Raw genomic sequence first — 15,165 nt, 5'->3', positions numbered from 1 at the left:
AGTAACGAAGTACTTAGCTACTGGGCTACTTAGCTAAGTGGTTACATGTATTTCATTACTGTCGAAAATAATAAGTTGAGTGGGTATGGGGTCAAATTACTGTGCATGGTAAACATCAATTTACTCAAACTCAGCGGTTGTTTGAAATATTGCTGGGGTTTTTTTTAAATAGTATATTTCTCCCATAACATTTCTGTTCAAAAAAGAAATGATATAGATCTACATAGGTTTTATCAATTTTAAACCTATTTTGATACTGTGCATTTCAACAACAAAAAATTAAAATCTTTGCTTACTTGAGATTCATTTTGATAAGCTCAGGACAACCATTCAATGTAGATCATAGGCGTTGGAGCAGAGAAGGTAGGGGAACTTCTAATATTTAATATTTTGACCAATAAGTAAATAAATGAATTTAAATGCTAAAATTCATGACAAAAAAATCATGATTTCCTGTATTTCAGCATTTTATTTTTACATATAACGCATTAAGTGATTTTCGAGATGAATACTTCATCGCAATTCTACTTTCTATTGCTCCTTTCCATCATGAAAACCTCTCCACCTCTTTCACACATTTCTGTTTCTCCTTCGAGCAACGGATTTTTACAATGACATACATATGCATATGAATTAAAATATTACGTTCTAAATATCTTCACTTGGACATTGTCGCCTCGCCTCACCTCCCATACTCTCTTCATGCCCACTGACACAGGACGCCTTACTTGGACAGTGTAATATCCCTATTCTTTTCTTGATAAAGTTATAGAAAAAAGATTCAACTTCAAAGGAGGCGAGACAAATGAAAAGAAAGTAAATTCTTTTTAGAGATTAAATTTTGCTTGCCTGGAATGAATTATCCGTTAGATCGGTAAAGTTGGCTACTAGTAACCAGCTACTAGTAACTGGCTACTTAAAAAGAGAAAAGTTGGCTACTAGTAGCCAGCTACTTGAACCTGGAAAAGTTAGACTAGTAGCCAGTTACTAAAAGTAAGAAAAGTTAGCTACTCGTAGCCATCTATTACAAAATATAAGTTATAATTACCGATAGCTCACTACCAAATAAAGGTTAATGAGTTTGAAAATTATTATCTATCAGATTTATTTCTAAAGAGGACGAGGAGTCGTATGAAATGTCATGCTCAATTATCCCCAATTACATAACGTTGCAATGCAAAATACGAATAAACTTTTTCAACTGAGTGTTTACTTTAAAAGTGATACAGATTGAATTCAGACCTTCAATCATTTGATATACCATCCATTTTGAGATATCTGCTACTTTTACAATTTGATTCGAGTTACCCTGAAATTTCAACATAAGTGTGAATACCGTAAGAACCTTTATGTTTGACTTTATGTTTGTATTAGATATCTGAAGAATTTACGACTATACATATGGCAAGAAGTGATAGATAGTGTTTTGGTACGCCACGAATTTTAAGATATCGCTCTTTAGGAAATCAGTTACTTATACATTTTGATTATCGGTACAATGAAATTTCAAGATCCGTGTGAATACCTTAAGGAACTCCGTGTTTATATCATATATTTTTTAACTAACTTACAACGATACGTATGGCGAGTAGTGATATTGTGTATCGTGATATGTCATCAATTTTCAGATATCACGCTTAAGGAAGTCAGCTACATATACCTTTTGATGGCAAGTAAACTGAAATTTCAAGTTTTTCGCAAATATTTTAAGGAACTCTTGAGTTTGTATTAGATATCTGACTAATTTACAATTATCAACGTGAAAAAGAGTGATATTAGGTATCTTGACATGCCATAAATTTCCAGATATCACGCTTAAGGAAGTCAGTTACTTATATTTTTGAATTCCTGGTATCCTGAAATTTCCAGTTTTTCACAAATATCTTAAAGCACTCTGTGCTTGTATTAGATAGCTGATTAGTTTACAACTATCCATGTGAAGTGGAGTTGTACTAGGTATCTTGATATGCCATTAATTTTCAGATATCACCCTTAAGGAAGTCAGCTACTTATACCTTTTGATTGCAGGTAACCTGAAATTTCAAGTTTTTCATCAATATCTTAAAGAACTCCTTGTTTGTATTAGATATCTGACTACTTTACAACTATCCATGTGAAGTGAAGTGGTACTAGGTATCTTGATATGCCATTAATTTTCAGATATCACGCTTAAGGAAGTCAGCTACTTATACCTTTTGATTGCAGGTAACATGAAATTTCAAGTTTTCTACCAATATTTTAAGGAACTTTCAGTTTGTATTAGATATCTGATTAATTTACAATTATCCACGTGAAAAAGACTGATATTAGGTGTCTTAATATACCATCAATTTTCAGATATCATGTTTAAGGAAGTCAGCTACTTATACCTTTTGATTGCTGAAATTTCAAGTATTATCAAATATTTTAAGGAACTCCGTGTTTGTTTTAGATATCTGATTAATTTCTCAATTCACATATGACAAGATGTGCTATTAGGCATCTTGATATGCCATCATTTTTCAGATATCGCCCTTAACAAAGTCAGGTACTTATACCTTTTCATTCCTAGTAACCTAAGTTTTCCGTTAAGGAACTCTGCGTTTGTAATAAATATATCATTAATTTACCATCTCACATATGACAAGGAGTGATATTAAGTATCTTAATATGCCATCAATTTTCAGATATCACGAGTAAGGAAGTCAGCTACTTATACCTTTTGATTCCTGACAACCTGAAATTTCAAGTTTTTCATAAATATCTTAAGGATCTCCTTGGTTGTATTAAATATCTGACTAATTTACAACTATCCATGTGACCTTATGTTACCTTGAATCAAAAAAGTAGCTGACTTCCTTAAACGTGATATCTGAAAATTGATGGCATAATAAGTATTATCACTCTTTGTCATATGTGAGATGGTAAATTAATGATATATTGGCTCCACTTGTTTGGCACGCTGTTTTTGGCTATATTTAGATCTAAAACTTCATAGTTATTTCGGATTTCAAACATTTCGGTTGAGCATCACTGAAGAGACATTATTTGTCGAAATGCGCATCTGGTGCATCAAAATTGGTACCGTATAAGTTTTACATATCTAATACAAACGCAGAGTTCCTTAAGATGTGTACGGAAAACTTAATATTAGTCAGATATCTAATACAAATACAGAGTTCTTTAAGATATTTATGAAAAACTTGAAATTTCAAGCTACCTAGAATCAAATGGTATAAGTAGCTGACTTCCTTAAACGTGATATCTGAAAATTGATGGCATATCAAAATACCAAATATCACATCTTGTCATGTGTGCATTGGTAAATTAATCAGATATATAAAACAAACATGGAGCTCCTTAAAATATTTTCTAAAAACTTGAAATTTCAGGTTACCTGCAATCAAAATGTACAAGTAGCTGACTTCCTTAAGCGTGATATCGGAAAATTGAAGGTATATCAAGATACCTAATATAACTCCTTGTCATATGTGCATTGGTAAATTAATCAGATATCTAAAACAAAAACAGAAATCCTCAAAATATTTACTAAACACTTGAAATTTCAGTTTACCTGAAATCAAAAGGTATAAGTAGCTGACTTCATTAAGGGTGATATCTAAAAATTGATGGTATATCAAGATACCTAATACCATTCCACTTCACATAAATAGTTGTAAATTAGTCAGATATCTAACACAAACAAGGTGTTCTTTAAGATATTGATGAAAAACTTGAAATTTCAGATTACCTGCAATCAAAAGGTATAAGTATCTGACTTCCTTAAGCGTGATATCTGAAAATTAATGGCATATCGAGATACCTAGTACCACTCCACTTCACGTGGATAGTTGTAAATTAGTCAGATATCTAATACAAACTCGGAGTTCTTTAAGATATCTATGAAAAACTTGAAATTCCAGGTTACCAGGAAGCAAAAGGTATAAGTAGCTGACTTCCTTAAGCGTGATATCTGGAAATTAAAGGCATGTCAAGATACCTAATATCACTCTTCTTCACTTTGATAATTGTAAATCAATCAGATATATAATACAAGCAAGGAGTTCCTTAAAATATTGGTAGAAATCTTGAAATTCATATTACTTGCAATCAAAAGGTATAAGTAGCTGACTTCCTCAAGGGTGATATCTGAAAATTGATGGCATATCAAGATACCTAATACCATTCCACTTCACATGGATAGTTGTAAATTAGTCAGATATCTAATACAAGCACAGAGTTCTTTAAGATATTTATGAAAAACTTGAAATTCCAGGATACCAGGAATCAAAAGGTATAAGTATCTGACTTCCTTAAGCGTGATATCTGGAAATTTATGGCATGTCAAGATACCTAATATCACTCTTTTTCACTTTGATAATTGTAAATCAGTCAGATATCTAATACAAACTCAGAGCTCTTTAAGATATTCGCGAAAAACTTGAAATTTCAGTTTACCTGCCATCAAAAGGTATATGTAGCTGACTTCTTTAAGCGTGTTATCTAAAAATTGATGACATATCACGATACACAATATCACTACTCGCCATACGTATCGTTGTAAGTTAGTTTAAAAATATATGATATAAACACGGAGTTCCTTAAGGTATTCACACGGATCTTGAAATTTCATTGTACCGATAATCAAAATGTATAAGTAACTGATTTCCTAAAGAGCGATATCTTAAAATTCGTGGCGTACCAAAACACCATCTATCACTTCTTGCCATATGTATAGTCGTAAATTCTTCAGATATCTAATACAAACATAAAGGTTCTTACGGTATTCACCCATGTTGAAATTTCAGGGTAACTCGAATCATAGCAGATATCTCAAAATGGATGGTATATCAAATGATTGAAGGTCTGAATTCAATCCGTATCACTTTTAAAGTAAACACTCAGTTGAAAAAGTTTATTCGTATTTTGCATTGCAACGTTATGTAATTGGGGATAATTGAGCATGAAATATCATACGACTCCTCGTCCTCTTTAGAAATAAATCTGATAGATAATAATTTTCAAACTCATTAACCTTTATCTGGTAGCGAGCTATCAATAATTATAACTTTAATATTTTGTAGTAGCTGGCTACGAGTAGCTAACTTTTCTTACTTTTAGTAGCTGGCTACTAGTAACTGGCTACTAGTCTAACTTTTCCAGGTTCAAGTAGCTGGCTACTAGTAGCCAACCTTTATCTTTTTAAGTAGCCAGTTACTAGTAGCTGGTTACTAGTAGCCAACTTTACCGATCTTTATCCGTTTGGTGTTTTTCTCTCTCCCGGGGTGGTTTTTCGCATTGGGGTCACGATTTAATGTTACTCCGGCATTTATTACGGTTTGAATATTTAGTACATTTCAGTCAATAGGATTCAAATGGGGACTTTCCGTATTAGAATACTCTGGTGTGTCCAGGGGTCCGTGTTTACCCAACTATCTATTTTGTATTGATTATAGGCGTTATGAGATTGATCACTGTTTGTTATCTTCACCTTTCATTTAAATCCGGCACAAATGAAAAATCACACTTCCATCTTCCCGTGCTCAGCAGTTGGAAAAGTACTAAAGATAATGCTAGATATGTATACATAAAAGTGACGGAAAGACAAAAATTATAAAATCCTCAAACTAATGCTGGAAATGAAATGTAGAGTAAATAAATAGGCCACTATTTGGTGCCGTATTCACGGCGTTTAGAACTACAAATTATTAATTCTTTGATTTCGCGGATTAGCATATTTGTATATCAAAACCAATGTACTCGCACCTAAGGCCGACGTATAAAGATCAATTCTTAACCCTTGTCATTTTCGAGGATTAACACATTTGTTTATCAGAACCATATTCCACCCTTTGGTGTCATATCGTTTAGATTTTCCAGTTCTTAATACTTGTACATTTAGTGAAATAATTTGGATCTCGCATTAAAACCGTGTCCAAATTGTGAAGAAGATAATTTGAACACATCTAAGTAACATGTATCAGATATCTTTCGTCACAAAGTGTCACGAAGGATTACAAAACACAAATATTTAACGATTCACAAACTCTTTCAATCATTTTGCGCAATGATAGATGTCCAAGGATGGATCTATGATGTAAGTTAAATGATTTCATTCAGTACAATATATCGTGTTGTGAAACTGTTGTCCACATAAGATTTCTTAACTATAGTCTGTGACTTTTTTTTCCAGAAAATGTTTGAACTGATAATTTGGGGGGTTGAAATAATACCTTTTTCATTCTGAATGTTATATAAAGGATGATATCTTCTAAATGTATGCATATGCATGTATATCATGTATGTATTTACTGTCTCCTGATCAAGGAGGAATACCTTTGAAGTTCATGAGTTGATTTTTCCCTATCCAACATAGAATTCGATGACCTGAGGACCATAGAGGTGTCACATCCAAAATATCTTGCGTTTAGCCTATCAATGCATACATGGTGTATTTCAATCTTCCCAGGATCTGTCGCAGTTAGCTTTCGACAATCAAATTCCAGCAACTGCGTGTCATACATCCCCAATCTAGGTGACAAATAGTGTGGAGAGAAAAGGTGATGAAGAAAACTCGTATTTTGATTGTCTTGAGGATCCGGGTTAGAAAATGTCCTAAGTATCCCTTGTTTGTCGTAAGAGGCGACTAAAGGGGCGATCCTTCGGATAAGACCGCAAAACCGATTATTTAGAAACTGACAGGAAATGACATACATATTTTCATATACATCTATTTATATCGTTATTCCCAAATCCCTTGACAAAAAGGGAAAATAGGCATATTTCAAAAAATTAATAAATCATGAAAGGTGAAGATAACAATAAGAGATTAATCCGATAACTCCTATAACCAATGCAAATAGAACGTTGTGCAACCACGGTCCCCTTGCTATAGCAGAGGTGGAATCAGGTGTATAAGAGAAGAAATCAGCCCCTGTCGACCGTTCACACCTGCCATGAGCCCTATATCTTAAACAGTTTAACGGAGTTACCCGTAGTTAAAATCAGTGTAAACATAACGGCCTAACGATCGTTAAGAAACACGTTGGACAGCATTTGACCAAATGTTGTATTGGCAGAATAGATCGTTATAACGAACATAAAATTAGCGAAATGGTTATTTTAAATGACACTCTTGAAACCCCTGCACCATGAAAAACGACGATAACGAACAGTGATCAATCTCATAACTCCTACCAGCTATTGCTTGATTGCAAAATAGAGAGTTGGGCAAACACGGACCCCTGGACACACCAGAGGTTGGATCAGGTGCCTAGGAGGAGTAAGCATTCCCTGTTGACCGGCCACATCCGCCGTGAGCCCTATATCTTCATCAGGTAAACGGAGTTATCCGTAGTCGAAATCAGTTGCCAAGAACGACCTAACAATCGGCATGAAACATGTCAGACAGCATTTCACCCAATGATACATGCAGGTTGTATTGGAAAACTAAATCGCTATAACGACCATAGAATTTGCGAAATGCTGATTTTAAAAGAGACTCTTGGAACCCCTTCACCATCAACTTCTTTGTCAGTAACCTGCTTCGATTTAGAAACTGACCATACAAAGACCAAGCTCTTGTGTATCGAATCAGTTGACCATATGCAGGTAATGATGGAATATTGCTACATGAATATGGGGGTTAACGATGGAGAAGTTGAAATCATTACGTTTGTCATAAAGTTGAGTTGTTAGTTTGGCAACTATTTCTTTCTCAGTAGCCTGCTTCGATTTAGAAACTTATCATAAGTAGAACAAGCTCTTGTATTATAATATATGTATGAATATTGTAGGGGTGTCAAATGTGCCTGTAGATGCGTCAATGTTACCACAGAAAGTTGTACTGCAGCAATATCCATTTGATTCACAATGTTTAGAATTATTAGTGATTGTTTCACTGACTAGTAGTTTGGTGTCAAGTTCAGCATGCCTTCTAATAATATTTGTATTTAGATTCCCCTGGTTCTGTATATTTGGACGATTTTCGCGGCCTTTTGATGGGAAAATATGTGTGTATTCGATCAGAATTAAAATAATTAAGAGACCTGGAGAAATATAAGATTTTTTAAGAAAATGGACAACTACCACATCTTTTAATTCAGCCTATCTAAAACATTATTTTGATCCTCAATAATACTCGTGTGTTTATTGTCTCTTTTCATTTAGTTCTTATCTGTATGTATATAAATTGTGATATTTTCATGTTTTGTGATATATGTTCTCGATATGTATATATGTTATAGACAGGACCACAATGTAAACTAGTTTATATAACTAATTGTGCAATCCTGTATAAATAAAGGATATATTATTATTATTATTATTAATATCTCAGTTTGTTTAGGAATATCTTCTTATGATGTTTAAAGGAAGTGAACATGAACAAAATATTTGTTGCATAATAAATTTAAAAGACCTCCTAAAACTAAATAATGTGGTCTGAATCTAATTTGCTTGTTTCTATTACGAGATTTGATAAATTAAACACTCTAAGTTAAAGGTTTATGGAGGTCATCCATTATTTCCCAGTATGCATCTGTGCCCTGACGTAGATGAGACACATTACTGTTGTTGACTGGGTCACTATTATACAGCAGAAATTTATAGATTCATATTAGAATTGCTGGAAAAGGTTTTGGAGCAAAAAGAATTGAAATCAAATCTAATTACAATGCATTAAGAAAAAGAAGAAAACACCCCCACAAAATATTTCCAGCTCCTCCAACTTCTGAACTTACTCAGAAGCACTAGTACTGTTATATTTCAAGATTCCAAATCAATTAATTTTATTAGATTTTAAAATATTTGGAGATTATTAAGGTGATTGTGTCATAAAAGTACTGCAATATAGGCATATAATTGATATATTTTATAATAATTGATGTACATGGACCACAGTTAAATTTCGGAGATGCAATTTAGAGTTATATTATTTATTTACACTGATAAAAATTACTTATTCAGAATATGTATCAAATTCTGAGGTTTCAATAAAAATCCTTTGTAATTGCAGTGCTCTTTAGGAAATGCTCCCTTAATTTATGTCACAACAAATGAGGGTAAAACTACTCTGATTTTTTCCCCAAGAGGCTGACTGCGTCTGACCTAGTTGATAAACTGTCTGTAGGCCATAAATCTTGATAGCATGCCTGCAATAGAATTGTTACTGTTTTCTATCACGTGTGCGTGTGATTGGAAATATTTACACACAAATGCCATGTTATGTTTAGATTTTAATACATGTGAATACAGAAGGTATTTTTCATTTTCGTGTTTTTCTTACTTGTTTAACAAGTTGTTATCCAAGTCCTCTGAGACCCTTCCTCTCTGGATACATAAATCCATGGATAAATGTAAGCTGTATAAGTTTTAACAGGACCTAGACACACCATGTCAAAATATGGCTGTAGAGAACCGCACTTTATGTGTATATTCATGTAAACTGACACAAAATTTCCAAACTCGTCACAACAAAGACACCCCTTCAATGTACATAATTCACAAGTATATGAGTTATACACTTATAGAACTTAATGAATGTCCGGTGTTCCGTTTTCACGTAAAAATTCATGATAAGCATGCATTCTCGTTTTCTAATATTTCACAGAGAGAGAGAGTATACCCATATCTATAAGTAAAAATAAAATGAATATTTCCATAATTTGTATGGTGACCTTTTCTTTCTTTGCATATTATGAAAGACCAGGGTAATCTTTTCAATTTTTATCATGAGCTTTCGTGGTACATTGAATTTTGAATTAAAGAATGGAAACTGTTGTGTCCCATCTTTCTAATTCACTTCTTCTTACTTCACTTCTATTCTACTTCAATGTTAACTTTCACATGTTACATACATTTATGACTATCTGTATTACAAGACATTAATAAAATATGACGGGTACTTTTGCAAATGCAGCTCTTTTAAAATAAAAAGTTGGATATTTACCTGTAAATTAATGTAATGGATATGATATGTACATGTCCCTGTAAAACAAACCACAAAATAAACACTTGTACCACATACATCTAGATACACATGCATGTACAATGAAAACAATATCTTATACATTTTAGATTGGCTGTAGATTTGTTCAATAATCCAAAAAATATGCAGCACATTAATATAATACATTCTATTAGACTGTCAATGCTTTCTTTTTTCTATCAAAGTTATAAAATGCCGTTATAAATAGATATTATGTTTACAAATGACCACATATATTTATACAACTTGAATAGAATTAAATCAAGTATGCTACTCATTGAAATGTTAATTTTTATGCTGTCATTATGCTGTCATTAGATATGTTGGACCTAATATGAACTGAATCGAAAATAACCGAATCGTAATATTCTGAATCGAAACCGAACTGAATCGAACTAACCCTGAATCGTCCCAGTCCTAAAAATTAAGAGAAGGGCAAACAAAAATTCTTAAACAGAGGTGGGATCATGTGCTTGTAGGAGTAAGCATTTACTGTTGACCGGATACATTCGTTGTAATCCTTATATTAATAGGTTTTTAAGATATGCAGACACAATAAGTTTGATCTTCTGAAGCGAGAAAGTGTTGATAGAGATGAATGACACGAGTACACCATAACATCAGTATGATCACTGACACTGTGAATATTGACTTTACACTAAATCGATTTGGCACAAAGGACTGTGAATAAATATTCTTTAATAATTCTTCAATTATTAATAACAGAATAAAATGTACGTGCTGTTTTATGTTATTGTTAAACCGGGCTTGATCTTGTTCGATCGTATGCTTTGGTGGGGTTATTTATACCGGGCTTGATTTTGTTCCATCGTTTGATTTGGTGGGGGTATTTTTTATAATTTTCTTTTTGTTTGTTATTGGTGGTAAGTTTTTGTTCCGTTTTGTTCCTTTAATTCTGTTATGTGTTTTTTAAATTAATTTTTGGGTGGATTGATTTTTAGTGCATTTGTTTTTTTTTTTGTTTTTTTTATTTTGAGCCGGTGCATTTATGTATTTATCATTTCTTACACGAAAAAAACTACGACATTTACTTTATAATAGTAACATTGCGTTGAAATATGTCTGTTGAAATATGTCTGTTTTTCATACCGACATTGTTTCAAATTATTCAAATAACATACCCTTATTTTACGCTGAAGCATTTAGTACTTAATGTAAAACTTATACGGTACCAATTTTGATGCACCAGATGAGCATTTCGACAAATAATGTCTCTTCAGTGATGCTCAACCGAAATGTTTGAAATCCTAAATAACTATGAAGTTTTAGCACTAAATATAGCCATAAACAACGTGCCAAAAAAGTGGAGCCAAATTCGTCCAAGGATAAGAGTTATGCATGAGGGAGATAATCCTTAATTTTGAAATGAATTTCTAAATTTTATAACAGCAATTAAATATACATCCGTATTTCCAAGCTAGTAACGAAGTACTTAGCTACTGGGCTGTAGAGACCCTAGGAAACTAACAGTCCACCAGCAGAGGCCTCGACCCAGGGGTCATAAGGTAAAACTTATACGGTACCAATTTTGATGCACCAGATGCGCATTTCGACAAATAATGTCTCTTCAGTGATGCTCAACCGAAATGTTTGAAATCCAAAATAACTATGAAGTTTTAGAGCTAAATATAGCCAACAACAGCGTGTCAATGTCAAATTGTCATGTAAAACCACCATTCCCGTGCAAACCTTACACAAGGAGAGTCTTACTTTATATGAGGCATTTTAATTTCTCATATGCATAGAAACACTTGTAGGCTGAACTCAAATTTGATGTTGAAATGAATACAACTTTTGAATTACAGTCTCTTTTTCTTTCAGATTCACTGAAAGGGTTTAGAAGAACATGAAAGGAAGAATGTTAAAACCAACTTTGAGCGCTATCTGTTTCCTGTTTACTATATGTCAAACATTTGAATTGAATATCTCTCGGTTGATGAGCATTTACATTGAAGCCTGTGGAGAAGAGCACATGTGTTTGGATTGGCCGGGTCTAACTTATCATGAACCTCATTCGATACATTCTCGTTGTCCACCATGTTCCTGTGAAGAATCTTGCGTAAATGACCAGAATTGTTGTCCTGACAAATTCTTTCAAAGACATTTTGCCATACTAGATAATCCTCACTTTTATGTAGCAACAAGGGTAGACGAAAGTTTATGGTATATCGTGGAAAAATATGAAATTGTACCAAATTGTCCTACGCATGCGACAGAGAACGAGAAAAAGAACTGTGAAACCCTTTCTGGGGATTTCAAAAATATATATCCTGTTACCTCACTTGTTAGTAATTATTCTTACCGTAACATTGCCTGCGCAATTTGTTATGGAGAAACTCACTCCAATTTCGTAACCTGGGACTTATCTATCAGAGAAACAATCGTTGATTTTGTAAATTTTATTGAGACCCCCGAACAACTATTGCACCTGGCAAAAAAATTCAAATTGAATGTAGCATTTTCTCCACCATCACATGTCAGTCACATTGTTCGATCTATTTATCTAAACCCAAAACAGAATTTAGAGGAAGCATGTACAGATGATTTAGATTTGAGTTTTGCCTGCTCATCATCGTATGTTCATCAATTCAAACTTCACAAGAATATATTCTGCTATATGTGCAAGGTTAGAAAAAATAAGAGAGCTGGACCTAGGATAGACACCTGCTTGTCAAAAGACAATGAAACCACCCAAAAATGTCAAACAACTCCCATTTCAAGCTTAACTTATCCGTACAAAAATTTCTACTGTTTCCAATGCAACGTCCCTGTGTTGTTCAGTGCAACTGGAAGTGAAAAACGATATAACGGGACAGGTCTACGTTATGCTTTTGCTGATTTTTCTGCAATTCTACTCGAAGGTTATTATAAAGACCATGAGAGAAAGACAAGGTTTAGCATACATTTTTTTAACATTTCAATTGATCTGAATTTTATTATTGAAATGATCAATGAAACCAAATTCCATGATAAAAATACTGAAGGATCTGTAAATGGAAAGTTTAAAAGTTTTGAAATTAGCAACATGGAACAAGTCTTAACGACAGAAATTAACCCCTATCGTTTATGTAAGCGGAATTTCTTCCGGGACAAAAGCCGAAACTTTACGAGTGACGGACGTTGCGATTGTTCATATTCTTGTTTGTTTCTTGGAAAGTGCACTTGTTGTGTCGACACAGCATTGATACATCCGGTGGAATGCATTGATCCATTCAAGTTTTACCTGTCTTCTACGAAACTGTTGAAGTATGGGATTCTAGTTGTTTCCAGGTGCTACAAAAATAATCAGGATCTGAAATCTACCATCGAAGATAACAAAATCATCCAACTCTGCGAAAAAGGGTCTCATGAATTTGACATCCCAATATTGTCCAGGAACGTAACATACAAAAATATTTTCTGTTTTCTCTGTAATACTGATTTCACGACTGAAAATGATTCTCTTGCTAACAATCCCTATAAAATAGTTGATTTCAAATTGTTATGTGACTCCCAATTCAGTTTTGTATACTCGATGAATTTCAGTCAACTCACACAACAGATTAAGTCTGAAAAATGTTACATTTTGTACAATACTGAGCAACTTGTCACATGTGACCGTCAGTATAAAACTTTAGTATCGAAGTGCCCAAAGTTGGAACAAGACCATGATTCCCAAGACTATGTTGTAAAGTGGCTGTGTGAAAATACCAGTAACCAATCGTTCATTTCTGTTGGCGGATATAAAAATGAATTTTGTCAAGTGTGCAATTCAAAGGAAACAGGTGACGCAAAAGAATGCCATCAGCCAAACCTTTGCTTCTCCCTACGGAACGTAAGAAACCAACTTATCAAGCCCTACAGAAACGCACAATGTTCCCATTGTGAGGGATATAAAACATTTGAAAATTATACACTACCCTCCGCTGACGATTGCAAACCAAAATATGGAGATAGGTTTTATACTCCTGTTCAATTAAAGAGGGATTTATTTTTTTCGATCAAAATCGAAGGGAAGATTTTTGGAAGACAAACACAGGTAAGATAAATGGGTTTGTATCATATGTATTTTTATAATTTCATACCTATATATAGTAGAGCTGATTTACGGTATAGATACAATGCCAATCCGCATCATTTATAAAGGTTTTGCACTCATGTTCATTTCATTTTTAATTGGGGGAGGGGGTATTCAAAATAGTATAGCTATCTTTCTTCTTTAATGGTTTCCTAATTAATACAAATATCAGATGTTATCAATCAGTCTTTCTCTTTCTCTCTCGACTCCTCTTTGTCTTCAATAGTCCCTATTTACTTCCTTGAATAAGACAATATATTACAAACAACTAGGCGAAGGACAAGGAATGAAAAATGTCAAAATCAAAAACCACAGAAGACATGCAGTTTGGTTTACCATTTAAGGAAATATATTAAAAAGAGGATTCGGAAAATCAATAAAAAAAACCATGAACATGTCGGTTTTCCGCTGTCATTTACAAATACTCATTTTAAAAATCATAATTATTTTCGTGACTTATAAATTACTATATTATTTGGAATTGTTTTTAAAGAATCTCTGCGAAAGGAGTGATTTGTCTCTTACAATACACAACTCCTTGTTCTTCATTACGCCGACTGTAGTGCATGCATAAGAAAAATATAAAAACATTATAAATGTTTCATTGTATTGCAGATTAAGAATCGCACCTGTTATCCCGGGAGAATTTTGGTTGGAGGAAGATGTACACCACTAATACGTTATCCAAAACATATCAGTTATTCAATATTCATTCACAGTCAGCTGCAGGTCTCCTCAGTAACGAATGACACTCATAAGATTCTAATGTTAGTAAAAGATATAGTGGGTAAACAATTACATAAACATTTAACCATTCCCGGAAGGATTGTTTTCTACCAATTTCATTTTCTACCTGAATCTCCAGTTATAACTGCATTCAAACATGGGTTCTTTCATAGAACCTTCCAAGTGACTCTGCATTTTTGTCTTTATTATGCTGAACAGTTTGATAGGGAAAGGGTAGAAAGAGATCTTTTAGATTTACCACGAAATTTATCCATGAACATTGACATGGACACAGACGATCATATTTCGATAAACTTAAAACATATCCGACATTCTGATATCAACAGGATACTCACATCACAGAATCATCTACTACTCGATGAATATGCATCAT

The sequence above is a fragment of the Ostrea edulis genome, chromosome 9 (genome assembly GCF_947568905.1).
Source record: "Ostrea edulis chromosome 9, xbOstEdul1.1, whole genome shotgun sequence".
Taxonomy (NCBI): domain Eukaryota; kingdom Metazoa; phylum Mollusca; class Bivalvia; order Ostreida; family Ostreidae; genus Ostrea; species Ostrea edulis.
Note: the sequence above shows the minus strand (reverse complement) of the source record.